Source organism: Alosa sapidissima, chromosome 6 (genome assembly GCF_018492685.1).
Source record: "Alosa sapidissima isolate fAloSap1 chromosome 6, fAloSap1.pri, whole genome shotgun sequence".
Taxonomy (NCBI): domain Eukaryota; kingdom Metazoa; phylum Chordata; class Actinopteri; order Clupeiformes; family Clupeidae; genus Alosa; species Alosa sapidissima.
This window is the reverse complement of record NC_055962.1, coordinates 11,165,654-11,193,146: the sequence shown is the minus strand read 5'-3', so window position 1 is coordinate 11,193,146 and position 27,493 is coordinate 11,165,654. Positions and strand designations below refer to the sequence as shown.

At 41.8% G+C, this 27,493-nt stretch overlaps 1 long non-coding RNA gene across 1 annotated transcript; it reads right to left on the bottom strand.

The window, feature by feature from the left end:
- Positions 1-3,025: 3,025 nt before the first annotated feature.
- Positions 3,026-22,638, bottom strand: LOC121711917. The gene is made up of 4 exons (XR_006032483.1): positions 22,612-22,638; positions 3,758-3,796; positions 3,686-3,690; positions 3,026-3,127 (listed from the first exon to the last, which is right to left on the bottom strand). It is a non-coding gene; the product is annotated as an uncharacterized LOC121711917 (long non-coding RNA).
- Between the last annotated feature and the right edge of the window lie 4,855 nt (positions 22,639-27,493).

Genomic DNA, 27,493 nt, shown 5'->3' with positions numbered 1-27,493 from the left:
GCTGTGCAGTAAACAGTGCCCAACAGGAAACTGGTTCACATTGACTTCTCTCCATTCAAATCCTACAGACTGACTCTGTTCATTTCTTATACTGTCTATGTTTAACACTAATTTTATCAGTGCAGCCATTGGTTGTCCACCTAATCATAGCCTACTCCAGTTGTGATTGGTTCCTGGGTTTTTGGCATTTAGGAAATGGGTCTCAAGGGGAAGGTGACCAGGTGGATCTGCAGAGCAAATGCATGCCTCAGATTCGCCCGCGTTCACCAGACATTAATATCCTGTTGTCCAAACTGATATTTTACTCATTCCTACTGGATCTGGGAATAAAAGTTGCTTAAAAGCAGAGGTGTAAAATACCAGCTTCAGAAAGTTAAAGTTCTGCCACATTTGTGTTCCACCCATTCACTTAATAAGCTGATTCTAATTAGCACATCTTCTCAGCCAGGTAGACCAGCTAATTAGTGGAACCAATACATGGCAGGACTTTTACATCTCTGCTCAAAAGTAGATCTATACCTGCCGTTGCTGTCCGTGCACATGCCACGCCAGTATGACATCAAAATGGTATGTCATTCTCACTGGCACGCCTCAGATTTTAGGGGTGCGTTGCGAAGATGTGCACCTCCCAATTTTTGTAACTCGGTGTGTGTGGTGTGGCTGAGCTGGGGCATTCTAAACAGCAACTTCTCCTAGATGAACAAGTGCTTGTTTTGCTTACCTGGGGCGCGTTTATCAAAACCATAGTTGCTAACTAAGTAAGCAACTTTGTTGGTTGCACTGCAATTTCCCATTGCCAACCAACTAAGTTGCTAACAGGTTAGCAACTATGGTTTTGGGAAACGCACCCCTGTATGATAGTATTTGACTCCCTGCTATTTCTCTAGATAATGTATTCATGTCTTAATGAATTTGTTGAACAATTCTGCCAAGATAGTTTTTGTAGTTTAATAAGAAATGTCTGTAAACATTATTTTGCAAATGTCAAAATAAAATACAGCATGGGATGAAAATCCATTTTTCTAGAGTATAAATCTTGGTTTTACAGTCTGATATGGCAATGGAGGTCTAGTGAGACAATTTTATTCAATTTCAATTTATTGTGCTTATAGAGCGACAAAACATTACACATGTATCATGGCGCTTTACAGAATGTAGGCAATCAGAGAAAAGAAAAGAAAGAAAGAGAGAGACCCATGGGTAACAGGGGCGAGGACTCCCTAGAATTGGAGATACATATAGGAAGAAACCTCGAGCAGATCCACGACTCAAGGGCCTGACCCATCTGCCTAGGGTCAGTACAGGATAGTAAGGTCTGTATACATGACAAATGCATATATGATAGTCAGGTGTAGCGAATAAGACATGGTGTTAAAAGCACTTGAGCTAAAAGTTACAAGAGGTGGGATGATTACGTATCCCGTATGATATTCATTAATCCTGATTTAGTGACAGAAAGTTCAAATAGTCCAGCGTTGGAATTGTCCAGGGGAAGGGAGTTGTCAAGGGGCATGTGGTGGGTCGGCCGGCAGACGGGTCAGGAATCCAGGCAGAGTTGTCATAGGCAGGTGATGGGTCGCTAGGCTGTACGGGCCAGGAATCCAGATAGGGGGACAGTAATAGGGCAGTCGAGGATGGGACTTCAGGTGAGATGGGTGAGAGGAGGGCCAACACACGGATGGTTGATGACTGGTGATGATACACCTCACAAGTGAGGTACAGTAAGGGGGAAGAGAGAGAGATGTAGAGTGGGTTAGTATTACTGAAAATCAAAATGGTTAATGGCAATAAGTAATCAGTGGTACTATATATTGTTACATACCATAGTGAGAGTAGGCAAGAGAGGGAGAGTTGAGAGAGAGAGAGAAGGGGAGAGGGGGGGTGGGGTTGTACGGCGTGACACATGAAAAGTCCATGACAGCACTATGCTATAGCAGCATAACTAAGGCATGGTGAGGGGTAGTCGACACCAGCGCAGATATGGTCAGTGAAAACCGTCAGGGCTCCAGACTAACTTTTTGCACTGGTTGCACTGGTGCGCCTTTTTCTTAGGTGCACTAGCACAAAAGTTAGGTGCACCCAAATGTTCAACCTCATCGCATTTAACACTGCAGCAGGTTCATTTTTCTTCCTTAATTACTGTCCTATATAGGTTGTCCTATGACTTATGATTTACAATTCTAAGTGTTTCACTGAGCTGAAATTTAAACTTAAAACATCTCAAGATGAATTAAATAAAAATAACTGAGTAAATTAGCAGTGCACGTCTTTTAAGGGCTTCAAACTGCACATCTCATGGCTCAATGTCTTACATACTATCCTTCATGATCTTTAGGCCTTGGCTAAACCAGCTCGCCATGCTAGCATCTTCCATAGAAATGTATTTGAGCACAATTTAAAGAGATGTTCCAAGTAGCCTGGGGGATTTTTATGTGATTTTGCAATGATGATTGCAATAATCATTTGACAGCCCCACAATGCAATTTACTTTTTAATTTTAGTATTTTTAAATTTTCAATAAGAACATCACTATGGTTAATGCAGTAACGAAATGGTAGGCCTATTATTATAGGCTATTGCAATGACTTACCAAGCTCGATCTAAATGTGTCCATTCAATTCACCGTACAAAATGACCACAGTTATGCAGGGAATATTCGGGCTTTAAATGTAGTAGCGATATTCGGTTTGCGCCAAATACCGGATTAAATTGATTGATGCCATCAGAATGAGTTTACACAACTCGCGCGCAAAACGAATATTGCTGTTGAAAACCGGGTTACTCCCTGCATGTAACTGCGGTCAATGACGCACTCCTTTTCGGCGATATCTGTATCTCTGTTGTTCGGGAAGGCCTTGTATGCATTGTTCGCAATTTTAAGATGTCTTTTCATCTGCAATGACTCTAACCCTACGTCGGGTTTACGTTCAAACTATTTTTCTTGTGAATAATTATTTCGGACTGAACTTGGTGAAGGGAAGTTTCACTAGGCCTATGGTAGGCATAGGCAACGATAAACTTAATCATCATCTCGGGCTCGTCTGATCGGTTTGCTGCTGCCAGCCGCCGAAAGGCAGTGGGGAGAGGGAACATTTATCTCGGCCTATGTGACCACACTGTAATGCGACTGTAGCAGGTAGACCTTCTCTGCCTGCTATTTCCCCATAGCACCTGGAAGTGCTAATGAAGGGGGCGGGGCATAGGCATTTGATTAATCTGGCACCAGTGGAGTGCTACTTAGGAGGGGCAGCTGCCAGTAGCAATGTAGACTCCACTGGTGTAGCCCCTGTCTGCTACCGTCAGGCAGCACAGTCATGCTGATGGGGAACATGGGTCGTGCTGCTGTCTTGTCTTGTCTTGGTTTTGCTTTGGTTATTTTATGTTTGGTTTTTGTGTTGCCTGTCTTGTCCTTCTGTTTGTAACTTTTATGTTTATTTAGTAGGGAGGTGGCTCTGAGGGGGGCTACTCTGAGCATACGTGTGATGTGGTTTTGTGTATTGCTTATCGCTTTGCAGTGTGCCTTTGCTGTGTAATAGGTGAGCTTTTCTTAATGCTTGCATGTAAAATATTTGTGTGGACATCCATAGTTACCACCCTCAGATCCCCACCCGTTTGTGTATTAATAAATCCTTTGTCTCCATGGTGTAATTACGAACCTGAAAGAGCTGTCTCGGTTTAGAGGTACGATCTCTTAAAGATTCCCTGATGCACTAGGCCTCAGGGTGGCGTAGTCAGGCTACTGTGATTACCCTGTTACACAACTACATCCACTCTGTTTATCTGACGGGTCTCTGACCTACGACGGAGTATTAGGGCCACACATGAAGGAAAAAAATATTTTTGCCATGGCGAGATTAAACTCGACATGTCGACTTTAAAGTCGCCATGTCGACATTAAACTCAACATTTCGAGAATAAAGTTGAAATGTCATGTTGACTTTAATCTCGAAGTGTCGACTTTGTCGCTATATAGTACGACGGAGTATTAGGGCCACACATGGAAAAAAAAAAAAAATTTGCCATGGCGAGATTAAACTCGACATGTCTACTTTAAAGTCGCCATGTCGACATTAAACTCGACATTTCGAGAATAAAGTTGAAATATGTCGACTTTAATCTCGACGTGTCGACATTAAACTCAACATTTTGAGAATAAAGTTAGTTTGGAGAGAGAACGACCGCTTGGGACGATTGAAAGGGAGGACGAATGAAACATTGCAGTTTTCTTCGAGTGAAACAATGATTAGACATAGGCCTACATCATGTGGACAAAACATAGAACATATTAACCTCCGTTGCTCAGCCAAATGCTTTCCTGTTATCACGGAGTTACAGGCGATAAATGCGATGGTCAAAAGTAAACATCATTAGCGGTTTATTTATTTATTGTATGCCTATTATTATTAAATAGTGTTTTTCATCTAAGGTTCAACTTCATGCTTATGCACTAGACTAGGTATACTAAGTGCTCCCCAATCCCAGACTTTCACATTGCATGTTTGTTTGTAATGGATGCAAACTGCTAAATGTCTATGGAGGGACGAATGAAGCTGTCATCCCGACCAGGCAACCCCATGTATTCTAAGTAAATGCACACATATTCCCTCACGGGATCAAAAGAGTATAGGCCTATATACTTATACATATCTGTGTTTATAGCCTCCTATATGTATTGCAGGTGAGACATGGAAAAGCAGTTTTAGAAAAAATAGTTTTGCCATGTTAACCTATGGAGAGTGACGGCCTGTGGGTCATGAGGGCAGTTATTTGGATGTGCGGTGGCCTTACCCACGTAAAACAGAGTGAAATAACATTCTGTAGCCTACTATAGAAACATGATATCATTGGAAACATGTATTATTATAGCTATATAATAGTGCATGGTATAACCGCGAGATACAGCGCTTCGCGATGACGGCAATGAGAAGACGCAATCTATCTGAATATCTGCAATCTATCTGAAATAACACCTATTTAAAGTAGGCCTATTATTCATGCCACATATTGTGTGTTAGTGTAGGCTACATAGCTTAAACTGTAGGCTTTGTTTAAACTTTATTTCGAGTTTAATGTCAGCATGTCGACTTTAAAGTCGACACGTCGAGATTAAAGTAGATATGATATTTCAACTTTATTCTCGAAATGTCGAGTTTAATGTCGACATGTCGACTTTAGAGTCAACATATCGAGTTTAATCTCGCCATGGCAAAAATATTTTTTGTCTTCATGTGTGGCCCTAATACTCCGTCGTATATGTAGCCTACACTAACACACAATATGTGACATGAATAATAGGCTTCAACTAGAGAATGTAATTCCAGGGAATTACGAGTGCATGAAAATAAAAAAATTGATGCTGAATAAAATATTGTTGAATATTGTCTAAAATATAATCCAAGTAAAAAGATGGAGTTCAGATTCAGAAAAAAGCTGGCAGGGAGTCATAGTTGATGACAACTGACAGTTGGAATGGCCGAACAGTTAAATAGTTGAGTAGTTTAAATAGTTAAATTATTGTATAGCAAATTATTGTATTGAGGACTTATTTTGAAGTTGAAGTTAAGGACAGAGAAAACAATTGGCGGGAGTTGTAGTTGATGACGACTGACAGTTGGAATGGCTAAACAGTTAAATAGTTGGATAGTGAAAATGGTTAGGTTATTTAATAGGGAATTATTGTAGTGAGTACTTTTATTTTGAAACAGTTGTGGGCAGACGAACAGTCGGCGGGAGTCATAGCTGATGACAACTGACAGTTTGAAAGGCTGAACAGTTAAATAGTTGGATGGTTAAAATTGTTAATTTTTTAATATAGAATTATTGTAGTGATGACTTATTTCGAAACAGTTGTGGGCAGAGGAAACAGTTGACGGGAGTCAAAGTTAATGACAACTGACTGTTGCTAGAGTAGTTATGGTGGTTGCTATGCTGGTTCCTAGGTTAACCACCCTTAGGTTCCTTGGTTGCTAGGTTTTAACTGTGAATGTGGTGGCTAGGCTGTTGCTAGTGTAGCGGTCAATAAGTGTACTAACCCTCAGCCCCCCCCCCCCTTTTCTTTTGTGTCGGTACCTTGTATTAGCATGCTTTATGAAGAAGGTTTGGGATAAACTGGTATTTGGTTAATGTGGTAAAGCATTTTAGGTCAACTCCAGTCCACTAGGGTGCACTGGGGTGTGCCATATCACACTCACCAGGGTAGGCAGGATAAGAGAAGGAGTTGAGGATCCTACTTTGAACTCCATTGTCTCCATGCCTGAACACCTGCCTTCTTTGTTCTTTTCCTTTCAAGTGTAAAGAAGTTGGTTTGTGCTGGCCCAAGTTCCCCTAGGCTTGCGGTCGGCTACAATTGGGGGCTACGTCCAGGAGTCATTGCTGTGGAGAAGTCCAGTCATAAGCCTCTGAACCTCGGTGGTTACTGGAAGGGCAGCCATCGTGTGAAGGTCATCCTGAGAGAAGCCAGCATTGAGGAAAGATGACGTCAACTGAGCCACGGCAGGTACTCCAATGGGAAATCCATAAGAAGCTATTGCAGCTGAATGCAAGTCAGCTGTACCAGCTAGCTGCTTCTTTGGACAATGAGGACAACGCTGAACTTTCCACACTCTCTGAACCTGGGTTATTTTATCATATTTCTGACTTTATGAAAAGTTAAAAACTACAACAGCTGGAGGATGCAGGCATGTCCCGTCTACTCCATCTGCAGGATGGCATAAATGAAATGACTGCTGTTAGTAATCCATCTGAACATTCAAGATCAACCACCCCGACGAACATTCCGGTACCATTAACTCATACTATACACCAGGATGATGAACACGCAACACGTTCAAATGACTCTGTAAATATAAGTGGGTTAAAAACACATACTGATCAGGTTGTTAGAATTACTGCTGTGACTGCACTCTTGCCTCGTAGAGAATTTAAAATCCAGGGTGGTCAAATTTCAGATTCTGGGTCAGAAATATCATACACTCATATCTGTAAACAAATTGATGAGGCGATTGATACAGGGGTAACAGAATCTGAGATTGTAAGAGCGGTGTTGAGAATAACCAAAGAAGGGTTTTTTATCTTACAAATAAAGATGAGTTCACTGTTGTTAAAAAGAGTCCTTAGAACTCACATAAGAGATAAAAGTAGTAGAGAGTTGTTTCAAGAACTGAGCAATACTAAACAGCAAGACAGGGAAACCACACAGCAGTTTGTGTATCGGATAATGACTCTCAGGGAACGTGTGTTGCTTGCAGCTCAACGGCATGATACTGATTTTAGCTGATAGGAAACTGGTACAAGGGGTTTTCTTGCATACACTCTATCAGGGTTTAAATGAAAAAAGTAACAGCATCCGCTATGATCTCAAACCATATCTTGCAAATCCCCATGTTAGCGATGAAATGATTTTAGAACAAATAACCAAGCTGACAAGTGAAGAGGCTGAAAGGGCAAAACGCTTTTCAGCTCCCTCCAAATTTAGGCCAGTCACAGTAAGTGCTGCACAGCAACCTGGAGATACCGTGACTAGTTCTTCAACAAAGCCTTCCATTGAGTCTGATGTTAACGCTAATGCCGTCGCCATTACCGAATTGTCCGTCCAAGTGTCTGCGTTGACTAAGAACCTGGAAAAGCTCATATCCAAACCTGATAATGTCCTAAATTACCCCCCTATGGTAGCATCAGCCGTGCAATCCCAGAGAGTGTCAAGACAGGGGAAATGTCAGGAATGTCAACAAAAGGGATATGATTCCTGTAGTCACTGTTTTCGTTGTGGACAGAGTGGCCATCGTGCTGTAGGGTGCTTGAACTGGCCGGGAAATGGGAGGAGGTCACAGGAGAGGGACGGCCAGTGACTTACCCAGATTTCACGTCCCTCCTACATTGTCATTCGACCTGCACAGACAGCTCAACTATTTCACAACATTCACTTAAAACCCCATATGTCAGACGGACAGCGCAGCTCATTGGGGGGAAATGTCTGATCTTGTGTTGTGTCAATGGGGTTCAAACCGAGATGCTTTTGGATACGGGGGCCCAAGTGAGTGTTATGGGGAAGGAGTGGGTGATGAAGAAACTGCCATATGTAGAAATCAGGTCCCTAGAAACTTTACTCTCAGAGCCTCTTTATGTGACTGCAGCTAATGGTTCAACCATTCCGTTTGAGGGCTGGGTTGACACTCACTTGGAAGTCCTCAGTGCTAATCAGGGTAAAGTGTCCATTCAAGTTCCCTTTTTGGTTGCACAAAGCAACCTTAATTTCCCTCTGTTAGGAGTTAATGTTATTGCAGAGCTTATTCGAGAAAACTGTGACACTACAGGCTCGCTTAATTTGAGTGCTCTCTTAAGTGAAGCTTTAAATTTAAAGGTGGATACTGCGAGAACGATAGTGTCTGCTGCTCAGGTTGAGTCAGTGGAGGAAACGCCACAAGGCCGCCTTGTCATGATGGGAAAGAGAGGCTTTACTATTCCAGCTGGTCAATTGCGAGGGGTGACGTGTAAGGTGAGGAACTGGACGGAGGAAGGAGCAGTGTATTTCGAGCCTGCTGTAGAGGTGGATTTGCCTGATGGACTAGAGATGTTCCCAGCCACCCTGGAAGTGCAGGGTACACACTCAAAGTATGTATCAATCCCTATTCAGAATTCCACTTAGCATGATATTTTTCTCCCACAACGGGTAGTGTTAGGCCATCTAGAGGAAGCTTGCACAATTTTCCCCCTGTTAATTCCCAAGCAGAGTCCACCCAGTTCCATTTCAGTGACTTCAGCCCAAACTCTCCAGGCTACGGATCAGGCCAGGGTGAACAATCCTGCTGAGAAATGGAATCCTCCAGTTGACCTGTCTCATTTGAGTCTAGAAAATCAAGACATTGTCAGGCAACTGCTGTATGAGGAGTCAGATGTATTTTCCCAAGAGGGTGGTGATATTGGGTGCGTTCCCTCTTTACGACTGAAGGTTAATCTGAAAGACGACGCCCCAGTGCAAAAGTGTTATAATGCCATTCCAAAACCACTTTACAAAGAGGTGAAGGCCTATGTACAAGATCTCTTAGAGCGAGGGGGGGTTAGGAAGTCAACTTCGTCCTATTCATCCCTGGTGGTCTGTGTCAGGAAAAAAGATGCCAGTCTGCGCCTATGTGTTGACTTTCGTGAGCTCAATCGTAAAACAATTCCTGATCGGCACCCATTACCCCGTATCCAAGACCTTCTTGATAACTTAAGGGGCCATGCCTGGTTTTCCATCCTGGACCAAGGTAGTGCATACCACCAGGGGTTTGTGGATGAGGGGTCACAACACTGCACTGCTTTTAGTACACCATGGGGGCTTTATGAATGGATTAGGCTCCCTTTCGGATTAAGTAATGTGCCCGCAGCCTTCCAGAGATGCATGGAATCTGTCCTTGATGGTTTGCGAGATGAGTGCTGCTCTCCTTATCTGGACGATGTCCTTTGCTACTCCAAGTCATTTTTAGATCATGTGGCAGGCTTGAGGAAAGTGCTGCAGCGACTGAGAGCTAGTGGGATCAAGCTGAGACCAAATAAATGTGAACTCTTCAAACGGCAAGTTCGTTTTGTAGGTCGTCTTGTGTCTGAGGAAGGAGTCCAGATTGACCCTAAGGATCTAGAGGCAGTGACCCAGTTTAAGAAGAAGAGACCTACCACAGTCGGGGAGGTGAGGGCACTCTTAGGGTTTTTTAGTTATTACCGTTCTTTTGTTCAAGATTTTTCTCGGGTGGCCAAGCCTTTGTTTGGACTTCTGCAGAAGACTGAACATTCTAAAGTAGCTACTTCAGCTAAAAAGAAACCCAGCCCGGTGCCATCAAGGACACCAGTCCAGTGGACTGATGAACATAGTGTTGTTGTTGATCGGCTTGTTACCATGTTGACCAACCCCCCTATCCTTGCTTATCCTAACTTTGACTTGCCATTTATCTTGCATACAGATGCATCAAATGAAGGGGTCGGTGCTGTACTTTATCAACATCAAGAATGTAGACTGCGAGTGATTGCTTATGGATCCAGGTCACTTACTCCAGCAGAGCGGAATTATCATCTGCACTCAGGAAAGCTTGAATTTTTTGCCTTAAAATGGGCTATTTGTGATAAATTTCGGGACTATCTCTATTATGCCCCTAGCTTCACCGTTTATACAGACAATAACCCCCTTACCTATATTCTGAGCACAGCCCGATTAAATGCAGCAGGGCACCGTTGGGTTGGCGAATTAGCCGACTTTAATTTTGACATAAAGTACCGCCCGGGTAAGAACAACATAGATGCTGACACACTGTCCCGGTTCCCTGTCTCACTCCATCAACACATGGAAGAGTATACAGGCAGTCGTGGCCCACCGGTTAGCATTCTGGACTTGTAACTGGAGGGTTGCCGGTTCGAGCCCCGACCAGTGGGCCACGGCTGAAGTGCCCTTGAGCAAGGCACCTAACCCCTCACTGCTCCCCGAGCGCCGCTGTTGATGCAGGCTGCTCACTGCGTCGGGATTAGTGTGTGCTTCACCTCACTGTGTCTTCACTGTGTGCTGTGTGTGTTTCACTAATTCATGGATTGGGTTAAATGCAGAGACCAAATTTCCCTCACGGGATCAAAAGAGTGTATATATACTTATACTTATACAGAAGACTTATCCCCAGAGGTGGTAACAGCAGTGTGTTAGGGAAGTATGACAATCAAAGAAAAGCAGGTGCCATGGATGGCTGTTTTGCAGCTTGCCTCTGCTGATGAGTCAGAACCTTTAAGTTCATCTGTCATTACACCTCAGGATGTAAGGAGTGCACAGCAGGAGGATGTAGCAATTCAGGAAGTCATCAACTTGAAAAGTAGAGGGAAAAATCCTACAAAGAAGGATAGAGAGAGTGTGTCCAGTGAAGCTCGAAGGTTGTTTGGTGAGTGGACTAGGCTCTTTATACAGAATGGGGTGTTGTATCGACAAGCCGGACCCTATAAGCAGATGGTTGTTCCAAAACAATTTCGGCCCCTGATTCTAAAACATCTTCATGATGACATGGGCCATGTGGGTGTTGAGAAAGTCCTTCATCTTTTGCGAGAACGGTTTTATTGGCCATACATGCAGCGAGAGGTTGAGGATTATATCCTCAAAAGATGTGAATGTATTCAGCAGAAACACCCCTCTAGTTTGGACAAAGCACCAATGGGCTCCATCTCCACAAGTTCCCCCTTTGAGCTAGTGGCCATTGACTACCTTCACCTTGAGCCAAGTAGTGGAGGGTATGAGTATATTTTGGTCATAATTGACCATTTTACTCACTTCGCCCAAGCTTATCCCACCAAAAACAAATCTGGTAAAACTGTTGCAGAGAAATTGTTCAATGACTTTATCCCTCGCTTTGGATTTCCAGTAAAACTTCACCACGACCAAGGTCGGGAGTTTGAGAATGGTCTATTTCGGAGATTGGAGCAATTCGCTGGTATTTCACATTCTAGAACAACCCCGTATCACCCCCAGGGAAACCCAGTGGAAAGGCTCAACCGCACATTGCTCCAGATGCTTCGGACCCTAAAAGAGGACAAGAAGTCAGACTGGAAAGACCACCTGCCCCACATTGTTCATGCTTATAATTGTACCAAACATGACTCAACAGGGTATTCGCCATTCTTTCTCCTTTTTGGGAGAGCACCCCGGTTACCAGTGGACCTCCTTTTTGACCTTAGACCCAACACCGAGAAAGGAAGTAAACAAGCCTTTGCAGAGAAGTGGGCAAGTAGGATGCAGGAGGCCTATCAGATTGCTTCTAGAAATAGTCAGAAGTCCTCTGAAAAGAGGAAGAAACTACGATCGAGGCGTGAAGGGGATGACACTTCAGCCAGGTGACCGGGTGTTGGTGCGGAACTTATCAGAGCGGCAGGGGCCAGGGAAACTCCGAAGTTATTGGGAGAGGGTCATTCACCGTGTTGTCAGCAGAGTAGGAGATGCAGTCAGTCCAGTGTATAGAGTTCAAGCTGAAAAGGGTGAACAGCGGGTCCGTGTCCTACACCGGAACTTACTTTTACCAGTTAGCGACCTCCAGTTGGAAGAAAACATTCAAGCCAGTCCAGCCAGGAAAGGATGTCCTCGAAGAACACAGAGATCCCAGGGAAGGAGGGCCACTGACCAGACTAGCCAGAGTGATTCAGAGGAGGATGAGGAAGTAAGTTATACCTTGCGCTCCATGCCCCATCGTACAGTAGGTGCTAGAACTTACCTTGGGCCATCCCAGTCAAGGATACAACCACACATTGATCATCTTACCCTGAGACCTTCAGAAGACGAGTTTCAACCCCCTCTACAGCAAACGGATCAACTTGGCGAAGACATTCATAGAGAGGTGGATGCGGAAGTTGAGCCACCCGTACCAGTTCAGGAAGGGTCAGACGTCAGTGAAGATGCTTCTGGAAGACCACCTGTAGATGATCTTGAAGGTGTGGAGCCAGTACAACAGTGTGAAGAACCCATGCAGAGGAGGTCTGAACGTACAGTGAGACCAAGGGAAATGCTTACATATCAGAGTCTGGGTCAACTGTCATATCATTCGTTGAGACCTGGAGTGCAGGCAGTAGTATACAACCCCCCAGTAGCATACAACCCCCCTGTTCTTCTCCAGAATGGTGAGGTAGCACATCACTCATTTTATGAATGGCCTCTCTACCCCAGGCCTGTCTTTGGGGGTTATTGGTAATGGGGTGGGAGTTTTACATACTACAGATGTCAGGAGACCTCTTCTAAAAGTAGGGGAGAGTGTAGCGGTCGATGAGTGTACTAATAGTTGCAGTAGTGTTGCTAGGGTACATATGTTGGTTGTTATGCCAAATTAAGTGGTTGCTATGCTGGTTGCTTAGGTAATCTTGTTGGTTGCTATGGTGGTTGCTAGGTTGTAATTGTGGAAGTGGTTGCTAGGCTGTTGCTAGGGTATTTGACATGGTTACTAGGCTGTTGCTATGGTTCTTGAGGTGGTTGCTAGGCTGTTGCTAGGTTAGTTGTGGTGGTTGCCAGAGGTGGGACCAAGTCACTGTTTGGCAAGTCACAAGTAAGTCCCAAGTCTTAGCAGTCAAGTCCAAGTCAAGTCCCAAGTAAATACAGAGAAGGGCAAGTCGAGTCCAAGTCCAAGTCACATCAAAGCCAAGTCGAGTCCAAGTCCAAGTCCCAATCTTTTTCAAGTCCTGAACAAGTCATCAGGTACTCTTCACTTAATAATGCCATTATTAGACTATCGATCATAATTTTAGCACTTCCATCTAATCCACAGTATTTTTTGTTTATAAATACAGATTAAAATATGTTCAATGTTTCTGTCTTGTAATCTTTTACGACATATGCATGCGCATACCTGTGTAATCTGTAAACGGATAGCTACATAACACTCAGCACAGCTGCAAATATATATATTGTTTTTCCAAATTGCGGAGCCCACTGTAAGGATGAGTAATAATTTGACTGATGGCATTTCACTGCGCTAGGCCACAGATTTGCCTGCAAACAATTTATTAGGCTGTCTGGCAGTGGCGACTCATAAGGGAAGCCAAGGTCAACACTTTTATATTATTTAAAAGATAATAATGACAGTAATTTTGTTTTAAAGTATTCATTTCTTAAGAAATACTACACATTTGATGCTGTTTATCTCATTTGTAAATGGTGCACTGTCACTTTAAGCCCATTGTGTCACACGTTCTCATAATGATCCTTTTTTTACCAGCTCCGTTCAAATATAGCCTATGGCTAGTCCACAAACTCAAACATTGTTTGTGCCACATGTATAGCACAATATTAACAACGATAAGCATGATATTAAGTTGGCACAAACAGCTTTCATTCCCTTGGAAAGAGAAGCATGTATGACATGATGCTTGCTTGACATTTTCTGTTTGCAATTAAAAGTGAATTATGAGCCTGGTAGCCAGTAGCCACCTAGCTACAGTAGCTGAGTGAAATGTATTTCAATCGGCATATCATGTGCTTCATGTAAATAAATTATTGAATACTTCAAGACTATTAAGACCAGTTCCATTACACAAGGCAAAGACAACTCTTCATAATATTCTTGTCCACTTTCCAAATCACAGTGAGTGCAGCTATGTCATAGTGACCTGGATCTCATAGTTTATAACAGTACAGTAGGCTAGTGAGAACCGGATAATTCACAATCTCCTCTAATCTCGTATTTGTTGCCTTCACGATTTCCTTTTATATGTTTCTTATATTTAAAAGAAGATATCAATCATCATCAACAATGACAAGCCAGCTAGAACCTACTCATTTTCTCTCCCTCTCGTGCGTGCTTGGATGCGTTCTCAATTAAATGCAGTAGGCTAGCATAAGTTCAAGTTGGATCTTAATGGAGAGGACTCGAAAAGTATCAACTTTATGTAACATGCTGTTGGTGCTTTTTGACATTAAACGTTCTCTAACAAGAGTGCAAATCAGTTTGCAGTAAAGCTACTAGTGATTGGCTAAATGTTGGTCCTTCCTCTGTCTCTTGGTGCCCTACACACAGTGCGTAATGCGTGTGGGGGTAGCGGCAGTACTGTACTGTGCTCTGGCCGCTTGTCTCCGCTATTTTTTTTTTTTTTTTTTTAGTCGCGGGAAAGCGTCTGTGGGGTGACTGGTCCACGATCAGGAAATTTAGTTTTTGATTCGAGACATGTCAAGTCATCACAAGTCAAAGAGGCAAAGTCCGAGTCAAGTCTCAAGTGAATAGTATTCAAGTCCAAGTCGAGTCGCAAGTCATGCCGAATTTTATCAAGTCAAGTCTGAAGTCATTAAAATCATGACTCGAGTCTGACTCGAGTCCAAGTCATGTGACTCGAGTCCACATGTCTGGTGGTTGCTATGCTGGTTGCTAGGTTAAAGTCATTGGTTGCTATATTGGTTGCTTGGTTGTAACTGTGGAAGTGGTTGCTAGGCTGTTGCCTGGGTATTTGACATGGTTGCTAGGCTGTTGCTAGGGTATTTGACATGGTTGCTATGCTGTTGCTAGGGTACTTGAGGTGGTTGCTAGGCTGTTGCTAGGTCAGTTGTGGTGGTTGCTATGCTGGTTGCTAGGTTAAACTCATTGGTTGCTATGTTGGTTGCTAGGTTGTAACTGTATAAGTGGTTGCTAGGCTGTTGCTAGGGTATTTGACATGGTTGCTAGTCTGTTGCTAGGGTACTTGAGGTGGTTTCTAGGCTGTTGCTAGGTTAGTTGTGGTGGTTGCTATGCTGGTTGCTAGGTTGTAACTGTGGAAGTGGTTGCTAGGCTGTTACTAGGGTATTTGACATGGTTCCTATATTGGTTGCTAGGTAGATGAGGTTAAATATAGTTGGAATGACTGAACTAGGAAGATGAGGTTTAATATAGTTGGAATGACTGAACAGTTAAATAGGTGGATAGTCAGTGTTTTTCAACCACTGTGCTGGTGCACACTAGTGTGCCGTGAGAGATCATCAGGTGTGCCGCAGAAAATTACCCAAATCTCACTCACTGGTCCAGAAAAGCAACTGTTGCATCAAAGAATTTATAACCACATGCTCTCATGGATTGTATGATTGCACTATTTGTGGTATGCAGGCATTGTACAACAGGGCCCCCATATCCAGTATTCGCAGAATCATCACATATCCAGTTCATAACAACAGTTAAATTATAGATATAGTCACCTACAAATGAAACAGAGGGCGCTTGTTTTATTGAGCAGGTCTTACATAGAAGCCATAATAAGGCCACATCTGTGTATTATTTGAAATTTTAGGCTATGGTATGTTTATTGTTCTTCACACAGGATGTTAGTGTGCCGTGGGACATTTTAAGTGTCAAAAGTGAAAAGGTTGAAAAACACTGGTTTAAATGGTTAAATTATTTGCGAGGTAGATGAGGTTTAATGTAGTTGGAATGCCTGAACAGTTAAATAGGTGGATCGTTTAAATGGTTAAATTATTTGAAAGGTAGATGAGGTTTAATATAGTTGGAATGACTGAACAGTTACAAAGATGAAAAATGTCCTAAGTAAGACCTACGTAACATAGTTTGAATGAAGTTTCTACGTTAAACGGTTGAAGCTGCATTACATGCGTTAGCGGAATAATAAGAATGAGAAGAAGCCTAGGAAGAACAGTACAGTGCATTTTCATGACCGCCGCTCAGTCCTGTACATCCGTTCCGCAAAAATAAATCACACTTCAATTTGTCTCCATCTTTTACTCCATCCCCCACTCTTGAAACTTTTGTGTATGCTTGTTTGGCATGCCTGAGTGTGTGTGTGCGGCTGCACAGAAAGTAGCCTACTGGTGCTGAAAAGGTGAATAGATTGTAGAATAGCCAAAGAAGATGTAGCATTGTTATAAAACCTTTAAAATCTCTAAACAATCACAAGTAGGGCAGTTCATCACAGTTCATCCATTGCAACTGGATTGATGAAAGGTCACTTACACCTGTAGGCTACATTGTATTTGGGAAAAGCAAAAGGTATCAGCATAATGTTATTTATTTATTTATTTATGTATTTATTAATAAACAAAAACATCTCTGTCAGTTTCATGCCGTTTTCAACAGCTATCAAAAACAAAGGTCATTTTTGGATGGATGGATTTTTTGTGAATGTTTCTTCTTCTACATAAGATTTTAGTCATCTTTAGTTCATGTGATAGGCTACTTTATTGTCAATGCACAAATTAAGTAACAGTAGTCTGAAACGAAATGCTGTTTTACATCGAACCAGTGGTGCAAATAACTGACATGTCCAAATGGGCCTTGATGAAATGCGTCGCTAGACTGTTCAATAGCCTACACATTTTAACGGGCCAAAGTTGAAGAGCTGTTGTCCGTTATTGTTCGCGCAAAGATAGGCTGATTCATGTTCCCTTGCATTGTGTAACTGAGGTCCATGGCTAGTCTGGCTTTCACCAGACCAAGCTCAATCTTTTAAGAAATCAAAAAATAAATAGCGGGCAGATCAGGCTGGGTTCACCCAGCCTAGTCCATAGGCACCCGATAGCCTATTGTTTAATTTTCCGATTGAGATATCCACGCTCTGGCTATTCTAAATGCAAAAATGCATCAGGGAGTTATGACAAAACTGTAACTAACAAACTAGATCGTAATAGAAAGCTGTTAGCTTCCCTAAGCTACAGGTAGGCTTATAAGGTAGGCCTATTTACAACATAAATTGTCAATAGGCTATGCTGGCGACACAAATAAAATCTCCTTTGGAAACCAATGGCTTACGCCTTACAGTATCAAGCGGACTTAAACTGCCATATCGTGGCGAAAAGTTGTAATAAAATTCACGCAGCTCCATGAGTCAAGGAAAGCGCGAATGAAGTAGCCACTTCTAAATGGGACCCTCTACACAGAAGCTTAAGGTGTGTTGCTAAAGCAGCCATAATGAAATGAAGGTGTCATTGTTTGGATACTTCACACACACGTGCTTTTTAATTTCACAGACTACAACTACCAAGCTGGAATCAAAGCACATCGATTCCCCTCTCACACCCTGCACGCACTTAAAACAAAATAAACAGGCGTCTCAGTCTCACGGATGTATAGGCAAAACTGTATCAGACCGGTGTAACGTTGGTAAATCTTCCATTGCACAGAATGATTTTGTAGCATGTGCAATAAATGACAGTCGAAAGATACAAACAGTGCTGCTATACATTTGCTTGGTATAACCGCATTTATAGTTTTCTACAAATGCAATCAATCAAATTGGCCTCCATCACTCAACCAACGCTACACTGCAAAAAGGGATGTGTCAAAAAACAACACATGTGACTGTGTAGATAGTATTTTGACACATTTGTGTAGATTTTAGCACACATTGTGTATTTTTTATAATCTCCAGCTATGGATAAATTGACACCATACATGTGTTATTCACTAATGGAACAGCATTTGTGTTTGCAGAGAAAATAAATACATATATTTTATCTGGTACCTATGAAACGCTCTAGGACTAATAAAAATCATGAAGAATACAAACATATCTTAATGTCGAATTATGAAATTAACGGCTGTTTCTGTGTTGACCAATCACGTCATGCCACTGTCTTTTTGAAATGCTGTTTCCGTCCGCCCTTTTCAGTTTTCACTCACTCTGACCAGCGTAGGAGTAAAGATGCAGTCAGACTTGGAGACCGATGTAAGTATTTTTGTATTATGTTGTAGCATTTACATTTATCAGCGAGCTGATAATAACAAAAATAACCTTCAGATATGTATAAGCTAAGTTTGTAATGAGTCTAATGTTATCTGGCTCATGGTTGATGTAACATTAGTCTCCTATGGATAGCAACTAGCACTAGCTAGCTTCTGTGAACATAGCTTCTAGCTTCTACAGATAACTTTAAAGTTACATTAATGTTAACAGTTGGGCTACATCGAGTTTTGAAAAGGAAATGGCAAGGTACAGAACCATATTTTATGATTTAGCATTATTTGGCAATAAATAGCTCTCCGTAGGTTATTTTCCCATTGCTAGAATGATATTACATATTAAGAAATGCTAACGGATAACGTTAGCCCTAACCATTACCTAAACTTAACGTTAGCCGACTGGGCAAAGTAAGCGTGAATTCATAAGTTAAGTTAGCAACTACATGAATGTCAACATTATTATTTAAAGTTAAGTTAACATTAGCGTTAATGAGGCCAGACAAAATAACACTGCGCCATGAATTTAGTATTTAGGTTATTTATCGATATAGACGGTGTTGGAAGTGTGCCATAAAGGTTAATGTGGGCACTGCAGACATTTCAACCTGCTACTGGGTCAGCGGCAGACATGTTACATGAGCATGCATTTATGAGAGAAGGAATTTAACGATGACTGCTTCGTTTCGCGTGCCTTTTACTGGCAAATTAAGTCAAGTCAAGTCAAGTCAGATTTATTTTTAAAGCGCATTTAACATGCACATAGTGCAACCCAAAGCGCTCCACAAACAAGACACATAACAACAAGACAAACAATGCCGGATGGAGCGGCGTAGTCGCCAGCGTACCCATGACATCAAGACATGACAAATACATTTAAAAAATAACAAATACAAAAAATGCCGGACGGAGCAGCGTAGTCGCCAGCATACCCGTGACACCAATACATACAATACAGACAACAAAACAAATAAACAAATAAAAAAAGAAAATATATTTAAAAAGGGGGAAGAGTGATGTTAAAATTAGTCCAATTTCCAAACCAGCTGAAAATGTCCAAGGGCAATGATGATCCGTGAAAACTGCGCACAGAGCTGTGTCTTCACAACCGATGCAATGCCAACAAAGTTCTTTAGGAACTGACCAACCCGGTGAATTCACTGGCAGTCTGGAGATAACGTTAACGTTAGAAGCTAGGCCTTGTAGACCGCAGTCTGGAGATGACTGGAAGCACAGTCCAAAGTACTGGGCGATCGCGTAGATCCGCAATTCGGTGGACTTAACAGCGACCGTTTGTTGCTCCGTGAGATTGCAGCTCTTCACCGTTAACGTTAGTCTGCAGTTGGCAAGGCAGCTCGCAGGTCAGCAACAGCTCGGCGGCCACGGCAGATCTTTCGCCGAGTAGCTAGCCTAGGTCCAGCTGTCCCGAGAGATCCCCTCGACCAGACAGTGAAGTGCACTGTTCACGGATGGATGGAAGGATGTCAGAGTCTGCAGTTGGCATGGCAGCTCGCAGGTCAGCAACAGCTCGGCGGCCACGGCAGATCTTTCGCAGAGTAGCCTAGTTTCAGCTGTCCTGAGAGATCCACTCGACCAGACAGTGAAGTGCTGCACCGCTCACGGATAGATAGAAGGATGTCCGATGCCAAGCTAGGGCAAAAGCTAGCCATAGCAAGCTCCCAATGGACAAATGTCAACGACATCAGCTGACTTAGAAGCAGTAAAAAGGACTAAGAATAACACGAAAACTATCAAAAATAGCGTAAATAAATAGGGAAAACATTTAACTAGACAAACCAATACAAAAAATAAACATGACATTACATAAAATTACGAACATTACATAAAAACAAACAAAAACATGATGCCAGACGGAGCGGCGTGTCTCGCCAGCGTCCCCGTAACCTAGCAACCCTGGCCTAGTTATGTTGTTGTCAGCTTGTCACCACACACTACCATTGAAATCATACGAACGTTTTTACTTGGCTAACCATTTTTGTAAAGTGAAGGGGGTTTTGTAACGTTACAGCCCAAGTTTAATGTAGTGATGAAGTTAACTCTGAATATGCTTGACGTTTACTTGAGCGCCATTTTGAACATTCTCTGCGCGAATTTGGAGGTGAAGCTGAACATATTCCCGTATTTCAGGATAATTACCAATTTTACCCAGTAGATGGCACTCTAACACAAGAAACGGCTTATCATTCATTTTTATGATCATCAGCTAATGTCACTGACTCATAGCCTGGCGGGCCATCCTATATCATTGAAATGTACAGGCTGAGGAAATTAATTTGCCGCCGCTAGGGTGTGTCTAGATTTCTAGGCTAACTGACTCACGTTCAAGTTGATCTTTATAACTGTTAATTTTTAGTAGCCTATATACGAACCTATCCATAACCCTTTTGCTATGTGACTCATAATTTTACATACAAAAATATAAATAATGTCAGACAGCGAATTAGTAATTATTTAAAAAAATATATAATATTCAATAAATCCAGCTCCTGCTAGCAGGGGATGCTGCAGCACCCTCAACACCCCCCTTCCCACGCCCTTGATTTTAACGGTAACATTACCTAGGTCCTTATTGATATTATAAGATTAACGTACCTGCAGTAAAAAACAAGCATGTCCGATAAACATCCTCAGATTTATTGTCTATGGCTATGTCCATAGTATGTCTATGTCTGTATTTAAAGCATGTCTATGTCTGCATGGGAAAGTAAGAAACGAAATTTCAATTCTTTGTATGACCAGTGCATGTAAAGAAATTGACAATAAAAGCCGACTTGACTTGACTTATTTCGGCTTCAAGAAGAAATGGGAATTACATTTCATGTGAACATCGTCCTATCCTTATTAGATGTTCTCTGCGGTAAATTAGTCCTTGTAGGAAGCGTCCATTGTTTTTCCAACCCACTTTTAACTTTCAACAAAATTACGTCTCACTGCAACGATGCGCCATCTAGTAGACAAACGACTACTTATCGCCAATACTGGAAATGCAGCCATGATGATGATGATGAATATTTATTTTTGGCTTTCTTTTAATCCTACTGAATTTGTAATCATGTGTCGGCCGTTCTAATACCGATAGTATGTGGGTGCCTGTGTGTGTGTGCATGTGTATATGTGTGCACCGCCATCTACAGGCCAATGAGTGTACAGTCACTAAATGTACACATAACCTATCCCGGGTGTCCCGGTATCGTTGACCAAAAATTCAGGAAGAAGATGACGGAAAAAAAAAAAAAAAAACTTTGACAATCGTTATATGACCGCTTCGCTAGCGGCGGTCATAATAAGAAGAAATCGGATAACAGTAGATTGCATTTTCATGCACTCTAAATAGGTGTTGAAATAGATTGCAGATATTCAGATAGATTGCGTCTTGTCTGTTAACTAGGTAGGCCTACTCATTGCCGTCATCGTGAAGCGCTGTATCTCGCTGTTATGGGATATGGAATACCGTTAACTAGGTAGGCCTACTCATTGCCGACACCGTGAAGCGCTGTATCTCGCTGTTATGGAATATGGAATACCATGAACTATGCCATTTATATAGCTAGAATAATGTATACAATGATATAATGTTTCTATACAAAATGTTATTTCACTCTGTTTTATGTGGGTAAGGCCACCGCACATCCAAATAACTGCCCTTCATGACCCACAGGCCGTCACTCTCCATAGGTTAACATGGCAAAACTAATTTTTCTAAAACTGCTTTTCCATGTCTCACCTGCAATAAATATAGGAGGCTAACACAGATATGTATAGGCCTAAGTATATATACTCTTTTGATCCTGTGAGGGAATATGTGTGCATGTACTTTATTTACAGTATGCACTATGTGTGCGTGTGCATGTAGAATACATGGGGTTGCCTGGTCGGGAGGACAGCTTCATTTGTCCCTCCAGCAATAGGCTGTTTTGCATCCATTACAAACAAACAAGCAATGTGAAAGTAGGATTGGGGAGAGCACTTAGTATGCCTAGTCTAGTGCAAGCATGAAGTTGAACCTTTAGATGAAAAACACTCTTTAATAATAGCCTATAATAAATAAACCGCTAATGACGTTTACTTTTGACCATCGCATTTATCGCCTGCAACTCCGTGATAAGGACCTAACAGGAAAGTATTTGGCTGAGCAATGGAGGTTAATATGTTCTATGTTTTGTCCACATGATATAGGCCTATGTCTAATCATTGTTGCACTTGAAGAAAACTGGAATGTTTCATTCGTCCTCCTGTCCTCCCTTTCAATCGCCTCGAGCGGTCGTTATATTATTCTCAAAATGTTGAGTTTAATGTCAACACATCGAGATTAAAGTCGACACGATATTTCAACTTTATTCTCGAAATGTCGAGTTTAATGTCGACATGGCGACTTTAAAGTCGACACGTCGAGTTTAATCTCGTCATGGCAAAAATATTTATTTCTTCATGTGTGGCCCTAATACTCCGTCGTACTGACCTCTCTCTCTCTCTCTGCAGCACACGCATTTTCAAATTTACACACAGGCACTGGCCCACGGCCAATCAGAGGGGAGGTCCCGCCCTTTACTATCTGTGATTTGTTTAAACCACGATATTGGCCAAATATGTGTCTTTTATTGAACCAAAGGTAGAGTTTCAATGCGGACACTTTTTCCTCTCTCGAATAGCTGGTCCTCCGATTTTTTTTTAGTCGCACTTTTGAAAAATTATGCGACCAAATTGGTCGCACTCTGGAGCCCTGCCACCATCGCACGCGCGACTGGAGTGCCAGTCACACGAGGACTCAGCAGGGTGGTCCATTCCAAAAATCCCTGAGGTGGGTGAATATCCACACCGCACCATACCTAACTATGGGAGGCAGTAAAGAGGTATGTTTTAAGTCTAGACTTAAAAATAGGGAGGGTGTCTGCTAGTCGAATTGAGGAAGGGAGATTATTCCAGAGGAGGGGTGCGCGATAGCTGAAAGCTCTGCCTCCTACTGTAGTTTTTGAGATTCTTGGAATTACAAGAAGGCCATATTCTGTGATCGTAGCGGTCTGGGTGGGTTATATGGGACTAAGAGATCTTTAATATATTCTGGTGCCTGGCCATTAATGGCTTTGTATGTTAGAAGTAATATTTTGAAGTCAATGTGACTTTTAACAGGCAGCCAGTGTAGAGATGCCAGGATAGGGGAAATATGTTAATATTTTTTAGTTCTAGTGAGTGTGCGAGCAGCTGCATTTTGTATAAACTGTAAGCTCTTTAGACAGGTGTTATTGCAGCCAGCTTATAGAGCATTGCAATAATCAATCCTTGAGGTGACAAAAGCATGGATTAATTTCTCAGCGTCTGGTATGGATAAAGATTTCCTTATCTTTGAAATGTTCCTTAAATAATAAAATGAAGTTTTGGTAATCTGTTTTATGTGATTACTTAGTGATAGGTCTTGGTCAATTGTAACTCCTAGATTTTTAACACTTGTGGATGAGGATAGTCGAAGATCAGTAAATGTAGCCTGTGATGAGGATAGGATATCCCTCATCTTTTTAGGACCTAAAACCATGACTTCTGTTTTATTGGAGTTCAAAAGCAGGAAATTATTTGTCATCCATGTCTTTATGTCTCTTATACATGTGTCAAGTTTGGCTAACGGAGTTAATTCGTCAGGTTTTATGGGAAGGTATAGTTGTGTATTGTCTGCATAAGAATGAAATTAAATGCCATGTTTCCTAATTTCTGAGCCTAGAGGAAGCATATAGAGAGAAAATAACAGGGGCCCTAGTACTGAGCCTTGAGGCACCCCATATTTTACCATAGTCTGGGTAGATGGTTTATTGTGAACCTGTACAAATTGTCTGCGGTTAGAAAGGTATGATCTCGAGTGCTGAGTCTTGATCAAGCGAGTGCTGCGTCTTTAATGCCTATCGAATGTTCAAGCCTGTGGAGTAGTATGTTGTGGTCTATGGTGTCAAAGGCAGCACTGAGGTCCAGGAGGACCAATATTGATATATGTCCATTATCGGCAGCAATGAGGAGGTCATTAAAAACTTTAACTAAGGCTGATTCAGTACTGTGGTGAGCTCTGAAACCAGACTGATATAATTCTTGGATTTTATTCATATGCAAGAAGGTACCAATTTGTTTCGACAGTATTTTTTCTAGTATTTTTGACAAAAAAGGGAGATTAGATATAGGCCTATAGTTGGCCAGGTTGTTAGGGTCAAGGGTAGGTTTTTTGAGGGATGGCTTAATAACAGATAACTTAAACAACTGTGGTACATGCCCTGATAGCAGTGAGTTATTTATAATCTGGAGCAAAGCATTATCCAAGAAAGGGAGAGCAGTCTTCAGAAGATGGGTAGGAATAGGATCTAGTAGACTAGTTGTAGATTTTGATGAAGAGATTGTGGAAGTGAGGTCTAATATGTCGATAGGTGTAAATGAATTCAACGTTGTTCGTCTCATCTGTGATTCAATTATGTTTTCGCTACCGTTCAGCAATGGAGTATGAATATTTGGTGAGACTGATTGGTTATTAATCTTATCTCTAATTGTTTCAATTTTGTCATTGAAAAAGTTCATGAAGTCATTACAGTTTAGGCAAATTCGGTTACTTCGGTGTGGCTCTTCGTCAGGCGGGAGATTGTGGTAAAGAGAAATTTTGTATTGTTTTTGTTTTCTTCGATCAGCGAGAAATAGTAGGTTGACTTAGCTTCGCTGAGTGCTTTTTTATAGGTGATAAGGCTATCTTTCATGCTTGGTGAAAAACCTTCAATTTAGTGGTACGCCATTTTTGTTCAAGTTTACGCGCTGTTTGTTTGAGTGTTTTTGTCTGTGTGGTATACCATGGAGCACGCCTTACTTGTTTTCTTATTCTCTTTTTGAGTGGTGCTACTGAATCAAGGGTGGAGCGTAATGAGTTCATCACATTATCAGTTAACAAGTCGACCTCGGCTGGATTAAGGAAATGGCCTTCTGATAGGCCTACCACTGTCCGGAATGGGGCAAGCGTAAGCGAAATTTTTTCTAGAAAGTCTACATTAGTTTTTTCAGATAAGCCGCGGCTGCAGTATTCAGCTAAATTAGGTACTGCATGTTGTAATGTCATTGTAAAAGTAATTAGATGGTGGTCAGTTAAGGTCGGGTGTTGTGGCAAGATTGTTTACTGCTCTATGTTTATGCCGTTTGACAAGACTAGATCAATAGTATGGTTATCTCAGTGCGTGGGTGAATTAACATTTTGGCAGAACCCGACATGGTCAATAAGGGATTGCAATGCAATTGTGAGACAATCGTTCACATTATCCATATGAATATTACAATCACCCAATATAAGTATTTTTTCTGTTTGGATAGTTAAAGTGGAAAGGAAATCAGAAAATTCCTCTAAGAATTCAGTGTAGGGGCTAGGGGGTCTGTACATGTGACCACAGTTACAGGCTGATTAGTTTTCCAGTCTGGCGGTAAAAAATTGAGGACTAGAACTTCAAAAGATTTAAACTTGTGTGTGAGCTTGGGAGATGTGAGAAGACTAGATTGTAGCTACTCCACCTCCCCTGCCAGTGTGGCGTGGTACATGATAATTCAAATGGGAGGGAGGTGTAGACTCATTTAATGGAAGGTATTCATCTGGTTTAAGCCAGGTTTCAGTAAGGCACATAACATCTATATGATTGTCAGTAATAATTTCATTAACCAAGGCAGTTTTATTTGACAGTGATCGAATATTAAGTAAAGCAAGTGTAAGTTGCGTTTTTGGAGAAATTTGCTTAACCAAAGAAGTTTTTATCGTAATAAGATTATATAACAATATTAGGAGCAAACATCAGGCACAGGTGTCTATGCAAAGTGGATTTTGTATGTCAAATAAAACACGAATGTATTAATCTAGTAATGCCTCAGATAGAGTACTACTACAGTATGTGTGACTGAAATATCTGCAGGATGTCGACTTAACCTCAGAGAGAAGTAGAGAATGGTATTATTAGACATGTAGTATGAGGGCATTCGTAGAGAGACTGGTGCCAGATAGCTCCATCTACCCAGTGTTTTTTTTTTCTTTTACTGATGCCCCAGGTTCTGTTTGTTTTGTTTTGGTTTGGTTTTATTCAGGTTTCATCTCCTGTTTTGTGGGTAATGGTATAACAGTTGCAGTGCAGTAATAATCCATGTCATGAGTTGTCACAAGGGATGAGTAAATGAGGGAATGGGAGACAATGCTGTCCAAAATCTGCTGAGTTGGTCAATGTGAGGGGAATGCACAGAGCCAGAGAGGAAGTTGACAGGTGTGCTGCAAACAGTGCCACCAGGAAGTTACATCACTGATCTCAACATGATAAAGACAATAAGGGGATTTGACTTGATGTAGCCGCCTGCAGCCATCTTAAAGGAACACGCCACCCAAAGTCAGTAGTAATATATGTTCTTACCTTAACTTTCACGAGTTGAGTCATACCTCTCCCGTGTCGGTACGTGCACTCAAACGCTCTGGCTCGCGGCGTGAATGTGTTAGCATGTTGCTATGCTAGCGGCCTCAGACGTAGCCATAGAGGGAGGAACATAGCGGTAATCAAACACATCCACGTTTTCCCTACTTAAATACAGTTGCACGAGTAGTTGATAAAAATATGTAAGGTCACACAACATGAAACGTGGCGATTTTCCAAGCGAATAAACAGGAGAAATACAATGTGTGGCGCAATAGCACTTGGGAGTACTTCAACGTTAGCATAGTAATATTAATTAACACCTAATTGTAGATCCTATCCACCACAGAGTTTAGAATTCATGCTTGATCAACCCCTCAGCCTCCCCCTCCCCTCTGAGCGAGAGAGAGGCACACACCAGAGATTCAGGATGGGCTATTATTTCAACCTTAACTGCATAGCAAAACTTATCATCCATCCGCCATCCATCGCACCAACGCTTTTTGACCAATTTTCAAAACCGCACCCGCCCGCCATCACTGGTTGTTTTAATGTAGACCTATAGGCTATGGGTGATGCGGTGCTGCTGACGTGAGGCTAGAAAGCTCTTGCCTGTTCTAGAAAGATCCAATGCAGCAAATAGGCTATAAAAGGCTAAAGTCCTACATTGGCTATGTTGTAGCCTATCCCCAGAATATCAACAGCAAACTCAGCTCTCTGTCTCGCAAAACAGTCTTCAAATAAAATGCCTGTAGCCTACAATCAGCCTGTAGCCTACAATTTTATCATTGTAATAAAAAATGCAATTTGCCATATAATTTCAACATGCTGCTATCTGGCCTACTAATTAATGCCTATACTTTATTTTTTGCAAAAACAAAGAAATCCTTGATAAAATAACAAGTCATTCACATTATAGGCTACTTTACGCACTATCATGTCAGGGTGACA